Below are 16,026 nucleotides of genomic sequence, written 5' to 3' on the forward strand. Positions count from 1 at the left end.
CACGCCACCTCACACAGGCGCCCAACTCCGTCACGAAGGGCATGGCATGTTTTCGCCACCTACCGGGTCGCGTTCATTAAGACGACGGGAGAGTTCAGGAGGTTGGGAAAATGCGAGACGAAAGAAAGAATTGAAAATGAAAAAGAGAAGGAAAAGGAAAGAAGTCTAGAAGCGTCGCTGGAATTTTAATCATCTTTCTAGAATCTAGATCACATTTTAACTTCGAGGTCTTCAGTATATACGAAATGTTATCGCAGCTTTATTCATAGATTTAATATTATTTTGTTAAAAGAGGGAATCTAGGAATTACTCGTGAGACTGCTTTTAGACTCACTATGAAATTCCAATTCCTTATTTTGGTTATTCGAGAGAGAGGCAGTTTTCTAATACTATACAGTAGAATGGAGTTTATTTTATTTTGTTTAAAGCAAATAAATAAATAAATAAAATCAAGTAAAAAATGCCCCGAAGTTTCTTCAGCGTAATCGAGTTTTCTGTACAGCGCATAATCAAGGCCACCGAAAATAGATCTATCTTTAGGTGGTCTCGGTATAATGCTGTATGAGCCGCAGCCCATGAAACTCTCAGCCGGCAGTGGTGGCCTGTGTTGTTGCGTTGCCAGAAGCACGGTTATGGCTAACTTTAACCTTAAATCAAATAAAAACTGCTGAGGCTAGAGGGCTGCAATTTGGTATGTTTGATGATTGGAGGGTGGATGCTCAACATACCAACTTGCAGCCCTCTAGCCTCAGTAGTTTTTAAGATCTGGGGCGGGCAGAAAAGGTGCGGACGGATAGACAAAGCCGGCATAATACTTTTCTTTTCAGAAAACTAAATGTTAAAAAGAAAACTGAGAAAGTGAATGTCTGCAGAAATAATATCCTGAATGGTTGTTCCAATCTTACCCTGATGCTGACGAAAAGACTGATTTATAGAACGGAGGAAATTCAAGCTATCGAAACGTTGATAGCAGAATCTCGAATTCGCCATTAAACAGATACCATCCACCTGGTTTTCGAGATAACGTTAAGATTACCAAATGTTTGTCAAAGAATGCGTGTTTACTTGCAAGGAGATCTTTAGTATCTGTAGAATCGATTGACTGATCTCGACTGAATGCAAGCAGGTTACTACTTTTATAATATTTATATGTAATGGTTTGAATCTCTAGGAGGGAAAGCTTTGTATGATGTTAGGATGTGATAAAACCTTTGTTTACCATAATGATTAACCTTTGTAGCATTATGATACAAAGGTTATTGATTATGACACACAAAGGTGTTAGCACACTCTGACATTAGGCAAACCTTTGAATATTGAATAATCTTAGTATCATAATATTAATCTTTGTCATATTGATTAACCTTTGTACCATAATGAATAACCTCTGTGTCATAATGATTAACCTTTGTATTATAATTATTAACCTTTGTGCCACAATGATATTCACCTTGGATAAAACTTTAGGGCTCATTTTTACTTTTAGTTTTCTGTAAAAGAAAACTATTGTTCCGGCTTTGTCTGTCCGTCCGCACTTTTTCCTATCAGCACTTTTTCTGTCCGCCCTCGGATCTTAAAAACTACTGAGGCTAGAGGGCTGCAAATTGGTATGTAGATCATCCACCCTCCAGTTATCAAACATACCAAATTGCAGCCCTCTAGCCTCAGTGGTTTTTATTTTATTTAGGGTTAAAGTTAGCCATAATCGTGCATCTGGCAACGATATAGGACAGGCCACCACCGGGCCCTGGTTAAAGATTCATGGGCCGGGGCTCATACAGCATTATACCGAGACCACCGAAAGATAGATCTATTTTCGGTGGCCTTGATTATACGCTGTGCAGAAAAGTCGATTGTGCCGAAGAAACTTAGGCGCATTTTAAAATTTTTATACCTTTTTTGATGTCCCAGAAAGGAACATTTTTTAGGGAACCTGAAACTTCAGATCTTTAGAAGGAGAAATGTGTAATATTGCAGCCCTTACCTGGGTTAGTGGATAATGGATGATCATTCCATACATGACGAGATTTGAGTATATTGCGGTGACTGGTCGTTCCTGGAACATCTGGAAACCTGGAAAAACAAAATGAAGAGCGTGAATACAAAAGTGGTGACCATTATTTATTTATCACTGCTGATTTTTGGGGGCTAAATTCTAAATTGAAAGTAAAATATCCAACGCCATTTTTAAAAGTTATTTCCATCTCTCCTCAATTACCCTTAATGAATAATTAAGGATAGGAACTTTAATAATGTTTATTGAAATATATATATATATATATATATATATATATATATATATAAATATATGTATATATATATATATATATATATATATATATATATATATATATATATATATATATATATATATATATATATATATATATATATATATATATATATATATATATATATATATAGTGTGTGTGTGTGTGTGTGTGTGTGTATGTAGGTAGGGCCAGTGAGATACAGACAGACACAAGAAGGAGGGATATTTGAGAACGAAGAGGCCTTTCAATAGATTTTTCCTTCTCAAACGAAGCCCAGCCCGGGATACCACAGTTGAAACCTATAGAATGATTATAAGCCTTAAAATTCAACATACTCCCTAATCAATAAATAAAGCGAGCCTTTACTTATCTAGATCTGATTCATCAATTTCACTGCACAAATAACAAACAGTGTCATTTGACGAGAGCATATGTTATTGTGAGTGTGTTCAGAAGTTCAAGCGAAGATACAATGGATTGTTACCCCCAACGCTATTCTCCTTTCATTTTGATATTTTTGTTAATCTGTTTATTAATATATTTTATTCTTTATTAATAATTGGTATCTCTTCTCTCTGTATTTCTCTCTACTTCCTCTTACTTCTTCCTAATGAACACCGTAATATTCTTGGGAAGTTGAATTTCAAGTCAGTGGCCCCTGTGGTGGGCTTGTTCCATTTGAATAGGGTTCATCTATTGAATAATAATAATAATAATAATAATAATAATAATAATAATAATAATAATAATAATATAATAATGATAATAATAATAATAATAATAATAATGAACAGTGTTATCTTCTGCATGATAATAATAATAATAATAATAATAATAATAATAATAATAAATATATAATTTTCTAGGTACAAACAATTTTTTCTTTCCATTCTCAGGTCACAGAGATGGTAGAAGTATAGACCAATTGTGCCTCGTGTAATAGAAAGGTAAGTAATATTTTTTTTTTATTTGCAAGGGTACTTTGCAGTTTTGTCAGATGTAGGACTCTAATTTCCGTAGGATATTCTGTCGACATCCTGCGGGAGAGGATAATGGATTAGGCTGAATGGTAAACACAAGTTAGTAAAATGTTAGGAAAATAACACTTTGTAAATGTTAAGGGAATTCACAGTTATTAAATGTCAAGGAAATTCACACTTATTAAATGTCAAGGAAATTCACAGTTAGTAAATGTCAAGAAAATTCACACTTGGTAAATGTCAAGGAAATTCTCAGTTATTAAATGTCAAGGAAATTCACGCTTATTAAATGTCAATGGAATTCACAGTTATTAAATGTCAGGGAAATTCACACTCATTAAATGTCAACAGAATTCACACACTTAGTAAATATTAAGGAAATTTACAGTTATTAAATGTCAGAGAAATTCAAAATTATTATATGTCAAGGAAATTCACAATTATTAAATGTCAAGGAAATTCACAGTTATTAAATGTCAAGGAAATTCACAGTTATGAAATGTCAAGGAGGTTCATGGTTATTAAATGTCAAGGAAATTCACAGTTATTAAATGTCAAGGAAATTCACAGTTATTAAATGTCAAGGAAATTCACATTATTATTTTACCCAATTTTACTTCCTTCCCCGCCAATTGCCTAATAATAACCAGTTTCTTGACTGTTACTTTCCGGATCGTAATCTTATTTAGTTTCCTGGAAAGAAAACTATTGTGCCGACTTTGTCTGTCCGTCCGCACTTTTTCCTGCCCGCCCTCAGATCTTAAAAGCTACTGAGGCTAGAGGGCTGCAAATTGGTATGTTGATCAATCACCCTCCAGTCATCAAACATACCAAATTGCAGCCCTCTAGCCTCAGTAGTCTTGATTTTATTTAAGGTTAAAGTTAGCCATAATCGTGCGTCTGGTAACGATATAGGCCAGGCCACCACTGGCCCGTGGTTGAGGTTTCATGGGCCGCGGCTCGTACGGCGTTACACCAAGACCACCGAATGATAGATCTATTTTCGGTGGGCTTGATTATACGATGTACTGGGAACGCGATTGCGTCGAAGAAACTTCGGTGCATTTTTTACTTGTTTTTTTTAGAATGAGAGGAATTTCCATCAACTCTCAGACAGTCTGTTGTTGTACAAATCCCTAGGACATTCTTTCAACATCTTGCATACAGCCAAAGGCGTTATTAAGCGGAAGGAACTTTTATTTAAAACGAATCTTGATTTGGGGGTAGATTCGTCAAACAAGGAGTCGTGAATATTATTGTGGTTATTGGATTCGTGCATTTATTTTTTTATTCATTTATTTTGATTTATCTTATTTATATTTTTATTTACTCTTTTATTTTTATTTTTTTTATTTACTTGCATTTATGTCTCATGAATTCAGGTATATCAGTTTTATTGTCCATTCCCTCATATTTATTTGTTTATCACCTGTTCCTTTAACTCTCTCTCTCTCTCTCTCTCTCTCTCTCTCTCTCTCTCTCTCTCTCTCTCTCTCTCTCTCTCTCTCTCAGGCTGATTTCACTTTGGAGCCCTCTTGGGCTTATATAGTCTGTCGACTCAGTCTGTAAACTTATTATTATTATTATTATTATTATTATTATTATTATTATTATTATTATTATTATTATTATTATTATTATTCAGAAGATGAACCCTATTCATGTGGAACAAGCCCACCACAGGGGCCACTGACCTGAAATTCAAGCTTCCAAAGAATATAATGGTGTTCATTAGGAAGAAATAAAAGGAGGTAGAGGGAAATACGAAAAGAAGAAATCCCACATTAAAATTTTAATAAGAAAAAAATTGAATAAATTAACAAATAGATAAAAAATGTATTAAAATGCAAGGGGAATAGTGTTAGGGTAATAATGCACTGCGCCTTCGCTTGAACGCTGAAAATATAAACGAAGAGAGTTTTAAAATAATCTGGCCTTCAGAGCAAGCACGGGCGCTTGCTGTCTCACTTTTTTCCCTATAGAAGCCAATACCCACCTTGTGGGCAATCTCCATTGCTTTCTGGCTAGTGAATTTTAAACAGACGATATTGTGCAATTGGAACTTCGGAAGTTCAAGCGAAAATGCAATGAATTACCACCCTAATACTGTTCTTTTTGCTTCTTAATGGACGCCATATTTTTTGGAAGCTTGAATTTCAAGTCAGTGGCCCCTTTGGTGGGCTTGTCCCATATGAATAGCTTCCACCTACTGAATAATAATAATAATAATAATAATAATAATAATAATAATAATAATAATAATAATAATAATAATAATGCACATCAGCCATCAGTGAAGGTGAATAAATGAACGTGAGAAAGCATAGCTTTTTACTTTGATATGTTTCAAGGGAGTGGAATTTTCAAATCACGTTCGTGAATTGACAAAGGTCGCTGATTTATCAGTTACCGTAAGAGGAACGTTGGCGTTCTTTTAGATGAATTATATTTTTATTTTTTTCAGCGCTTGTTAGAAATTTATTTCTGTGAAACTTGTTCCTATGTGTTCATTGACATAGCCTATATATATATATATATATATATATATATATACTATATATATATATATATATATATTCAAAACATTATATTAATTGTAAACATTATATTAATTGTAACTCTCTCTCTCTCTCTCTCTCTCTCTCTCTCTCTCTCTCTCTCTATATATATATATATATATATATGAAATATATATAGTAAGTGTAACGCTTATAGAAATGCAACGCTTGAATAGATGAATTTGAACCCAAAAAATCTTGAACCTCTCTCTCTCTCTCTCTCTCTCTCTCTCTGTCTCTCTCTCTCTCTCTCTCTCTCTCTCTCTCTCTCTCTCTCTCTCTCTCGGGAGTAGATGTGTGGAGGGGCGTGGGCGAGGAGATGATGACACGCCCCTCCAAAAATAGTTCATCACGAGCGCGGTGACGCCTCTGCTCTGACGTCATTCATTGCATGAGGCATCTTCCAAGGACGTCTGATGATAATTATGATGTCCTCTCTCTCTCTCTCTCTCTCTCTCTCTCTCTCTCGCTTTCTCTCTTCATGCTTTCATATCAGCTGCATGGCGCGAACATGCACACACACACACACAACATATATATACATATACACACACACATATATATACATATACATACATACACATATATATATATATATACTGTATATATATATATTTATTTGGAGTCCATGGTGCTAGAATGAGAGTAATTTTGTAATACTCAAAATCTCCTTTTTCATGTATTTATTCAACTGGACCATATAGCTGAACACTTTGATGTCAAATTACAACATGATTTGAAATCGTGATGTCATTCCCTTAATTATTATTATTATTATTATTATTATTATTATTATTATTATTATTATTATTATTATTATTATTATTATTATTATTATTTTTAAGAAAATGAACCATATTCAAAAGGGGCCGTTGAATTGAAATTCAAGCTTCCAAAGAATATTATGGTGTTCATTTGCAAGAAATGACAGAAGGTAATAAGAAATATATGAAGAAGAGATCAGTAATTTCCAGAGAAGACATCAGTTATTATAAAAGAAAAAAAAATTGCCAAATGAATAAATAAACAGATAAAAAATGTAAATAGATTCTCAAAGTAAAAGGAGAAATGTTTGAGAGTAGACATCCATCGCATCTTCGCTTGGACTTCTGAGGTTCAAATTCCACGACATCCCCAGAAGGGAGGCTGTTCCACAGTCCAATGGTGTGAGGAAGAAAGGACCTCTGGAACTGAGAAGTTCGACAGCGCTGAGGCTCATTCACAGCATATTGGTGCTGCTGTTCAGCAAACCTCGTCGCTCTCGTCAGGAAAAGGGGGTCAACTCTGCCCCTAAAATGGAAGACTGTAGTATCTGCGAAAATACAGAACTGAGAAAAATGGCAGATACTCCCTTGCCTTACTACCGATTTTGCAGATACTGCAAATGGGACCCCCCAAATACTCGTGGAAAGAAAAGAAGAATCAAAACTGAAACTTGAAGTGTTTCATTCAATGAGATGGCTATCTCAATTTCGAAAATTTTGCAGATACTGCAAAAACGACCCCCTAAATAAAGCACTGAAGAATCATTCTGAAACTGCAGTAACTAGTTTATCAGTGTTTCACGAGCTCAATAGATGGCATATCTCAATTTCGAAAATTTTGCAGATAAAAACGGCCCCTTAAAGCACTGAAGAATCATTCTGAAACTGCAGTTTTTTCACGAGCTTTGGCATATCTCAATTTCGAAAATTTTGCAGATAACGCAGTTTTCCACTTTAGGGGAGAATTGTGAAAACGAAAGATCTCCATTGATAAATACAACTTGCGAAGAATTGAACAGGCAAGACGCCATCCGTCGATGGTCCAATGCAAAAAAAATGTGAAAATATCAATTCAGTAAGTCATTATATCATTATAAGTTCGTCCGTGTTTTGAATAAGACTTCTGGTCCAGCAGGCAAAGTGGAGCTGTGTAAACTTCCTGTTCTTTTTACGATGTACAGTTAAAAATATCTCCGCCCATTTTAATGAGGAACGCTCATTATACGGCGTCACAAACGTGACCAGAAATTAGGCAGCAGTGCTAAATCATTCATCGTTCGGAAGGAGGATAATGACATTGTAGATATATATATATATATATATATATATATATATATATATATATATATATATATATATATATATATATATATATATATATATACACATACACACAAACACACACACGTATGCATGCGTGTATGTATGCATGTTCAAGAAGCTATTCATTAGTTCCTTAGTGAAAGTGTTTTTTTCGAAAAAATGTAAAAGAAGTAAAAGTGGGCATAACTGACTTAAATACACAACTTAGCAACTGGATAGTCGACTTCCGGTGTCCACCAGGGTACGAAAGGGCATCAGGATTATCTGAAAGATTTTCCTTCCATCATATATATATATATATATATATATATATATATATATATATATAATCATTATATGGTCCGCTGGTATAGTAGCTATTGTCGTGGGATGCCACTCAGATGTCGCGAGTTCGCGCCTCCCCCAGAGTGACGAAAAATCACTGGCTTTGTACCATGATCAGTTACTGCCGCAGTGTAAGGTCTGCTGCGGTGGGAAGTTGAAACCAACATTCTTTGGGAGCTTGAATTTCAGGTCAGTGGCCCCTCTGCTGGGCTTGTTCCATGTGAATAGGTTTCATATACTGAAATATTAATATTAATAATATGAATTTTGGCCTCCTGCAAATATAAACGGCACGAGGTGGGGAAGTTAATGTGAATTAAAAGGAATATTTTGGTTCCTGAGAAATTTAAACTAACCTAACCTTACTTGCCGTAAGGTGACTTTACATAGCTCCCGAAATATTATACGTATACAGTATGTGTGTATGCATGTATATATTATATATGTTTGACAGATATGATTATATATATACATATATTTATGTATATATATATATATATATATATATATATATATATATATATATATATATATATATATATATATATATATATACACTAGATATTTCCTACATGAGACTCCTTTCAAACGTATTTATCTTTTTAATATCCTGTTTAATTTGATTACGGCTTCAATAACCTAGATGTTGTGACGCCAGTTTTAACAGCCACAAATCAATCAATCAATCTCGAAATATTAGGGACCAATAAGACTTTCCTCCCTCCGTTTTTGGGGACGGTTTCTGGAGCAAGAGCCCGTGCCGGCAATAATAGGCTGGCTAATCTGCAACAACACAGAGGTGTGTTTTTCTTTTAATCTTTTTCTTTTTTGGGGGGGTAGAGGGCAGGTAAGGTTTGGGTTGGGGGTGGGAGGAGGGGAGGGGGAAATGGGGGGGGGGGTGGCCCAGCCCAAATTTTTTTTCGAGGGCCTTAGAAAATTTATTTGGCCTGATTCTTTTAATTCTTTCCCGAAGGTTGATTCCTGAAGTAGAACATATTTTTACGCATATAATAAATGGATTTCTAGAGAGGCCTGAATGCTGTGAAGAGCCTTCACATATATATATATATATATATATATATATATATATATATATATATATATATATATATATATATATATATATATATATATATATATATATATATATATATATATATATATATATATATAAATATAAAAGCGGAGGAGGGGAGGGAGGGTCATTTCTTCTCTTCTCTCTCTCTCTCACTCTCTCTCACCCATCAACTTCCTCCCTTAGAGAAATGGAAATAAAAAAATCTCACATCTATGAGTCACCAGCATCCCATTATCTTTCGTTTCCTGTCCTACTGTCAGTCTTCTCGGCATCTACGCTCCCTCTTTAAACACCCCTCCCCTCCCCTCCCCTCCCCCTCCCCCCCCCAAACCCTGCCCCACAACCCCCTTTCCATCTCATCTCCGTCTTTCGGCTTTCTTCACGATCAAACTCCCCCGAACCCTGGCCCTCTCTCTCTCTCTCTCTCTCTCTCTCTCTCTCTCTCTCTCTCTCTCTCTCTCTCTCTCTCTCCTTTCTTCTCTCTTCCTCTCTCCTTTTCTTCCCCTTCTCACTCTTTCTCCTCTCTCTCCATTTCCTTCTCTCTCTCTCCTCTTCCCTCTTTCTTCCTCCTGCTCACTCTCTCTCCTCTCTCCATTTCCTTCTCTCTCTCTCCTCCTTATCTCCCCCTTCTCACTCTCCCTCCTCTCCTCCATTCTCTCTCTCTCTCTCTCTCTCTCTCTCTCTCTCTCTCTCCTTGATACCCAGTTGGGAGAGCAACAACCTATTGGTGGGGAGTCTCCCAATCTGATATTTTCCTAATTATTACATTTTGGCGACGAGTTTTCCGTAATTACAACTCTCTCTCTCTCTCTCTCTCTCTCTCTCTCTCTCTCTCTCTCTCTCTCTCTCTCTCTCTCTCTCTCTGCATCAGGTGCCTTTTACGGTTCCCATTCGCTAAATGTAATTTTCTTCGTCTTCAGCTCAATTTGAACCGCGAGGAAGGTGTCTCTCTCTCTCTCTCTCTCTCCTTTCATACAAGTAACAAGGCTCTCTCTCTCTCTCTCTCTCTCTCTCTCTCTCTCTCTCTCTCTCTCTCTCTCTATATATATATATATATATATATATATATATATATATTGGAAATTATATTTATATGCAACTGACCCTCCATGTATGTATGTATGTTGGAATTTTTCCATGCAACTGACCCTCTCATACGTAATCTCTCTCTCTCTCTCTCTCTCTCTCCGCTCAAGTTGCCAAGTGCCGTAATTCCCCGTCCGGAAGACATACCCACATACCCACGTCAATATGGTAATAACTACCGGAGTTATTATTTGTAAATATTAATAACTTCGGTAGTGGGGAGTGCATCGAACCCAAGTTGTATCAGCAGCTGTGGATTTATTGTTAGCAATCTGGCGGTAGTATTTTTTTCGTAGTAGTAGTAGTAATAGTAATCGTAGTAGTATTAGTAAAGAGTGGTGTTGGCGCATGCGCCAAGGAATGTGAAAGACTGTTAGTGGTAGTTATTGGCTTTTAAAAATAACGGAGTTTGTTGTAGTAGATGATCATGACTGCGTGTGTTTGTGTGAGTGCATGTGTTTGGCACGGTCAAAATTATAGTCAATTCTCTTTGACTTTTTCGAGAAAATATTTAATTAAAAAAAACCTGATATTAAGAAAAATCATACGTGGTATTATGTGTTTGTGTGTTCGTCACAGGTCAATTTATATGCAATTCTCTTTTACTTTTTCGAAAAAAATTGACTTAAAAAACTTGATATGAAGAAAAATCATACGTGGTATTGTGTGTTTGTGTGTGTGTTCGTCACGGTTAAATTTGTATTCAATTCTCGTTTACTTTTTTCGAAAATTAAAAATTTACATATAATTTATATAAAAAAAATCATGCATGCTATTGTGTGTTTTGTGCTCGCCACAGTTAAAATGGTATTAATTTCCTTTATAATTTTTTAAATATGAATTTACTTAAAAATAATTTTATATTAAGAAAATCGCACATGCTATTCTGTGTTTGTGTGTGTTCGTCACGGTTGAAATTATATTAAATTCTCTTTTGCTTTTTCAAAAATAAAAAATACCTTAAAAAAATTTTATATTTAAAAGATCATAGATTCTGAATTTTTAATCTGGGCAATTTAAAATCAAAATATATTTCGGTCAGTATTGCCCTAAGGTAAATTAAATAAATTAGTTTGGAATGGAATAATAATAATAATAATAATAATAATAATAATAATAATAATAATAATAATAATAATAATAATAATAATAATAATAATAATCGTTCAAGGCTTATATAAACATTGCTCTACAGCTGAACATGTGGTATTAAATGAATGTTAAATAACCATGCACGTGTATGTTCTACATGTGATCTCGCTTGCGCGCACGCACGCACGCACACACACACACACACACACACACTAACCACAATAAGAATTCCTCTGATCCAATTGTTAAGTTACGGATATGACAATGACTTTGACAGGCCTCTTTTTTGGAAGCAACCCTGAGAGTAAAAAGATATATATATATATATATATATATATATATATATATATATATATATATATATATATATATATATATATATATATATATATATATATATATATATATATATATATATATATATATATATATATATATATATATAAAAAAAGTAATTATTTGTACTGAGACAAATATTCGAATCATCATCTCAGCATATAATATTTCCATTCCTGTTTAACAGCCTCGCTGGAATTCGTCATAGGAACCACTACGAGATGAGCTGACATGATGAGTTTTATCAGTACCCCAAATATGAGATCATTGAGGCCATTCTCCACAAAACATAGGTCTAGGATTTGAACACTATTCCCATTCATATTTAAGAGTTTCCTAGGAATTCGTCATAGGAACCGGCACGAGATGAGCTGACATGATGAGTTTTATCAATACCCCAAATATGAGATCATTGAGGCCATTCTCCACAGAACATAGGACTAGGATCTGAACACTATTCCCATTCATATTTCGCAGCTTCGTTGGAATTCGTCATAGGAACCGCTACGAGATGAGTCGACGTGGTGAGTTTTATCAATACCCCAAATATGAGATCATTGAGGCCAATCTCCACAGAACATATGACAATAGAGATCTGAACTCCACAGAACATAGGACTAGGATCCGCTATTCATTCATATTTCGCAGCTTCGTTGGAATTCGTCATAGGAACCGCTACGAGATGAGTTGACAGGATGAGTTTTATCAATACCCCAAATACGAGATGATTGAGGCCATTCGCCATACAACATAGGTCTAGGTTTGAACTCTCTTTCGAAATGTCGACACCCTCATTTCCAAACGTCTTTTAGTTTAACTGCGCTTAACTGCGCAGCGCATTCCATTGATTGCTGGGCCTTCACACCCACCATATACCTTTCCCATCCCCTCCCCTACCCGATTCCCCTACATCCCTCCCCCCTTATGCCCGCCTCCTCCTCCTCCTCCCCCTCCTGCCCCCGGCCCCAATATCATAATACTACCGCTTAAGTGCTGGTGTCCCCATGTCCATAAGGGCTGATAATCATTCGAGCGCTTCCGGGGTTGGAGAATTCATGCGATCCGGACGGCCTATCTATCTGCTATCATTCACATACACCGTCGACGTACATACACAGACGGCTTTTCTCATCCATTTCGGGCGAGTGAATGCCTTATGCATTACTCATTGTTATTCATTCACAGGGAAGGGAGTGTGTGTCTGTGTGTGTCTGCCTGTGTGTGTGTGAGGTTGTGTCTGTGTGTATGTACGTGTGTATGTGTGTGTGTGTGTGCGTGTGTGTGTGGGGTTGCTCGAACGGTCTCCCACTCGCTCTCATGTTGCATTATTGCCATCCGCGTTGTTGCCACATTGCAATACAGACTTGCATTTTTCCTTTCTCAGACTTGTTACTGGATTCCATAAGTTTTTCAAGTGCGCCGGAACGCCGTTTCGCGAAGGGCGTGAATACGACGACGACTTGGGGTGAAGTGCGACCGCCGTCGACGTAGGCCTAGGGCTCCTCAGGCCCCGTCGGAGGAGACCTTAGTCATTGATATCGCAAGAATGCAACGACCTAGCAAAGACGGCTGACTAGTTTTGTGAATGACAGGAGTAGTTGGCGTTGGTGGCGGTAGATGGCGTGTGTGGACGGGGACCGACAACCGGCGGTCACACGGGCCTCGACTTCTTTACCTTGAGCCATTTAAGTTCAGCCATTTCTCCCGTCGACTGCTCGTTCTGCAGACGGCGTCGATCGCTTCAAAATCTCGTCGCCGTCCTCCCGAGGGCCAGAAAGTCCCTCGGAGGGTGATGCCCTTCGATCGCCAGCGACTGGAAGGATGGCGGATTAGATGCACTGGCAACCGTGTCTTCGTGGCTCCGAGGCTCCCGGGCCAGGGTCGGGTGACGATCACGATGTGGAGGCTTCAGCGACTGCGAGGCAGACGTACAGGTGACATCGCCGGGAAAAGACCTCGCGTCGGTCGTCCGTCCGTCCGAGGAATCTCGATGGGGTAAAGGACCCGGTTGGTTCATCCAGGGTTCCTTGGTGGTGGTGGTGATCTTCTTCTTCCTCTTCTTCTTCTTCCTCTTCGTCTTCGTGGACGCCGCAGCAGCAGCAGCAGCGGGTCCTCTGGAATCCGCGATGAGGCGCCCGTGATCTTATAAAAGGGGGAGCGAAGCGATTTGTGGTGTACGGAGTGATGACGATGATGTGGGCTGAACCAGTGCAAGAGGTGGTGATTCAGCACACACAAACACACACACACACACACACACACGCACACACGAGGAAGGGGGCGAATGGGGCCCCTTTTAAAAAGTGCTCTATCGCCCTATTTCACTGCCCCCTTCCCCCTTCCCCCACCGTCACCGCCACCACCACCACCACACCCCTTTCAACTGCGGGAGGGTCAGCACTGCTGCTGCTGCTGCGAGGTGGTGCCCTTCGGATGGGGAGTGAAACACGTGATCAGACGGTGAGAGGATTTGGAGAACGGCTCTCTATCTAGGGGGGTGGTGGAGGGGGCCTCGGCCCCCTTTTTAGAGAGGGGGAGGGGGTGAGACAGCGAGGCACACCCCCCCCCTCGTATCGTGGGAAGAAATATTTGCTCCAGCCCCGAAGATGAAAACAGCGAGGAAGGAAATCACAGAGAAATAGCGAGGATGTGGGTGGCTGCTGCTGCTACAACAGTTATTTATAGAGAGAGAGAGAGAGAGAGAGAGAGAGGGAGAAAGAGAGAAAGAGAGAGAGAGAGAGAGAGAGTGGTGGTCGTGGTTGAAGAGCACCGGCTGCCCGGGTCTACGGCTCTCCCCCCACCCCCGCCCCCTCTCCAGAACTCCCTACCGGATTCCCCTTAATACACACCACCCTCCCCTCTCCCTTCTCTCCCCTCTCCCTTCATCATCCCCCCTCCCCTCCCCACGATCCCCCCCCCTACGTCCAACAACACTCCTGTTGGGCGTATGTAGCAGCAGCAGCAGCCTCTTGATGATACGCCTACGCTGTAACGCAGCATATTTTCACGAACTGGAGTTGTGGCGTAAAGATATCTCTATCTGTGCGTGTCCTCTGTCGGGCCTTCGTCAGGAGAGGATTGTGGTGTGAGGAATGTGAACGCAAAGTCTTGTGGACGGCCCACGTTAACGCAACCCACACTATCTTCTACGCCCATATGACAGCTCTCAGTGGTGCTCTCTCTCTCTCTCTCTCTCTCTCACGGATATACGATCACCAGATACCCAAATACGTACGTATGTACACCCGCCCTTTTCCTCACACAGACACTTTTGTTACTTTATGTATGCGGAATGTCGTATCGGCGTCGCCCCGTTGTTTGTGCGCCCTTTGGAGCTCTCGGGTTCTCCGGACACATCATTCGAAGGTGCAATGTGATGAGCGGCCGCCTTCGAGTATTCTGTGATGTGGAGTCTGTTCAAGCCTTTGATGATATGGCTGTGTGGACTCACTCTGTCTCTCTCTCTCTCTCTCTCACTCTGTCTCTCTCTCTCTCTCTCTCACACTCAGCTTTTATGCACATGTGTTCAGCGTGAACAACTGACACGTCACAGAGAGAAACGCACACCCGGGCACATCCTTTGGTGAAGGGGGGGGATGTGTTTCTCTCTCTCTCTCTCTCTCACTCTCACACACTCTCTCTCTCTCCTCATACCATGCACGGACACCATCTATAAATATTTTCCATACAACGCCGCCTAAGACATCTGCATAATTAACCACACACTGCCACCTATCCACCCACATGGAGTGTCGTGTCCTACTGGTGGTGTGTCCTAAGCCATCAAATTCCGCAGCTGGTAAGCAAGCGGATGTCCTGCTGCCCTCCTCCTCCTTCTCCTCCTCCTCCTTCTCCTCCTCTTCCTCCTCCTCCCTCCTCCTCCTGCTGTCTTTATCATTTTGGTACAGTCGCCAGAGGACGGCAGAAAGTGTGTGTGTAGCTCGTTTTTGACAACGGACATGTGATTGCAATAATCGATCTCTCTCATGTGAGACTTCGTGAAACTGTTCTGTAGTGCGAAGGATTTTATCCCGACAGTTGCCCCTGAGCGCCTTTTTCTCTCTCCCCCCCCCTTTTTTTTTTGAAAGTGACATCTGCGGGCCGCAGTGCAGTATTTTTTTTTTTAGTGGTGGCAAGGAAAAAAAAAGATTCGAGGAAAGATTCAAGAAAAGATTCGAGGAAAGATTTGTCTGAGTAATTCGGACGATTCGA

At 39.0% G+C, this 16,026-nt stretch overlaps 1 long non-coding RNA gene across 1 annotated transcript in view; it reads left to right on the forward strand.

The window, feature by feature from the left end:
• Positions 1 to 15,658: 15,658 nt before the first annotated feature.
• The window catches only part of LOC136856607 (uncharacterized), a 66,845-nt gene continuing 66,477 nt past the window's right edge, over positions 15,659 to 16,026 (forward strand). Inside the window, exon 1 of the long non-coding RNA XR_010858420.1 lies at positions 15,659 to 16,026. This exon is cut by the window's right edge and continues 1,723 nt beyond it. This is a non-coding gene — a long non-coding RNA (uncharacterized lncRNA).

The sequence above is a fragment of the Macrobrachium rosenbergii genome, chromosome 36, assembly GCF_040412425.1.
Source record: "Macrobrachium rosenbergii isolate ZJJX-2024 chromosome 36, ASM4041242v1, whole genome shotgun sequence".
Lineage (NCBI taxonomy): Eukaryota > Metazoa > Arthropoda > Malacostraca > Decapoda > Palaemonidae > Macrobrachium > Macrobrachium rosenbergii.